This window comes from Daucus carota, chromosome 2 (genome assembly GCF_001625215.2).
Source record: "Daucus carota subsp. sativus chromosome 2, DH1 v3.0, whole genome shotgun sequence".
Taxonomy (NCBI): Eukaryota; Viridiplantae; Streptophyta; class Magnoliopsida; order Apiales; family Apiaceae; genus Daucus; species Daucus carota.
This window is the reverse complement of record NC_030382.2, coordinates 8,489,355-8,491,142: the sequence shown is the minus strand read 5'-3', so window position 1 is coordinate 8,491,142 and position 1,788 is coordinate 8,489,355. Positions and strand designations below refer to the sequence as shown.

Sequence of the window (1,788 nt, the reverse complement as noted above, 5' to 3'; positions counted from 1 at the left end):
GCTTTAGATTTTTTGAAAGAATACCCTTCATGAACTTGGCATAACTAGGCATTTGTTCGAGTGCTTCAGCAAATGGAATGTTGATGTGAAGCTTTTTGAATACTTCTAGGAATTTACCAAATTGCTTATCCAGCTGCTGTTTTTTTAACCTCCTAGGAAATGGAGGTGGTGGATATACTGGTTTTGACATCGGAGCAGCTGCAGGAATAGCCTTATCCTTTTCAACAGTAGGGTTGGTGCCAATTGTATTTGAAGGAACTTCTGCTGGAATTTCTTGCGGTTCATCACCCTGATCTTGTACTAATGTTGAGGTAGGCCCTGTTGTAGTTTTTCCAGATCTCAGCGTAATGGATTGGACTTGCTCTTTAGGGTCCCTCTTACCTGGTACTTCTGTATCACTAGGGAGATTCCCCTGTGGTCTGCTTAGTAAAGCGTTAGCTAACTGACCGACTTGTGTCTCCAAGGCTTTTAAAGTTACTGCTTGACTCTTGTACATGAGCCTTAGCTCTTCCATGTCAGACCTTTCGTTAGCTGATTGCCCATGATTCTGAAATCCCGGGGGGGTGTGATATGGCTGTTTAGGTGCATACTGTTGTGAAATTCCATCCTGACTGTACTGTTTAGGTCCCTGTTGAAATCCTTGTTGAGGTTGGTTATACCCCTGGTTATTACTCCAGCTGAAATTAGGATGATTTCGGTTGTTAGGGTGATAAGTAGCTGGAGCAGGCTGTTGACCTCTCTGAAAGTTGCTCACAAATTGTGCTGATTCACTAGAAATGGCACACTGATCAGTAGCATGAGTACCAGCACATAATTCGCAAATAATGATTGGCTGTTGAATTCCTTGGTGAGCCAGAGAGTCGACTTTCATCGTGAGAGCTTTAAGTTGAGCTGCTATAGCTGTAGACGTGTCAAGATCAAGAATTCCGGCTACTTTCCCTTGAGTAAGTCTTTGAGTAGGGTTCTGATATTCATTAGCCGCCATCATTTCAATAAGATCATAAGCTTCTTCATAACTCTTAGCCCATAGCGCACCTCCAGAAGCAGCATCAAGCATAGGTCTGGATTGAGGTCCAAGACCATTGTAGAAACTGTTTATTTGCATCCAATCCGGCATACCATGGTGGGGACACTTTCTTAGCATCTCTTTATACCTCTCCCAGGCTTCACAGAATGTTTCTCCTGATTGTTGAGAGAATTGAGATAGAGCATTTCGTAGCGCAGCAGTCTTTGCCATGGGGAAGAATTTAGTGAGAAATTTCTGAGCTAGATCTTCCCATGTAGTAATCGAACCAGATGGTAAAGAATGTAACCATCCCTTGGCCTTATCTTTCAGTGAAAATGGGAAAAGTCTTAGCTTCACAGCCTCATCAGAGACGTCATTGAATTTGAAAGTGTCACAGATCTCTATAAAATTCCGTATATGCATATTGGGGTCTTCAGTAGGAGAACCCCCATACTGTACCGAGTTCTGAACCATTTGAATAGTTCCTGGTTTGATTTCAAAGGCTTTGGCTGCGATTGCAGGCCTGACAATGCTTGATTGGATATCATCGATCTTTGGCATAGAGAAATCCTTCAATGCCTTACTGTCTGGTTGTGCTTCAGGTTCTGTCATTGTTTCAGAATCAGAAGAAGAAGTAGAAGATGAATCAATTGCTTTCTTACGGGTCTGAGAACGTGTTTGCATAAACGCGACCCAAGTACCTGAAATAAAGAAAAGAAGAAAAGTGAGAAGAGAATAGAATCCTAGTCAGTGAATTTTAATGCACACTGATGACAAGTACA

General features: G+C 42.2%; 1 non-coding gene across 1 annotated transcript; it reads left to right on the top strand.

The window, feature by feature from the left end:
* The first annotated feature begins 1,115 nt into the window (after positions 1-1,115).
* LOC135150972 (small nucleolar RNA R71) lies at positions 1,116-1,222 on the top strand. Its single transcript, XR_010289430.1, has one exon. It is a non-coding gene; the product is annotated as a small nucleolar RNA R71 (small nucleolar RNA).
* The last annotated feature ends 566 nt before the right edge of the window (positions 1,223-1,788 follow it).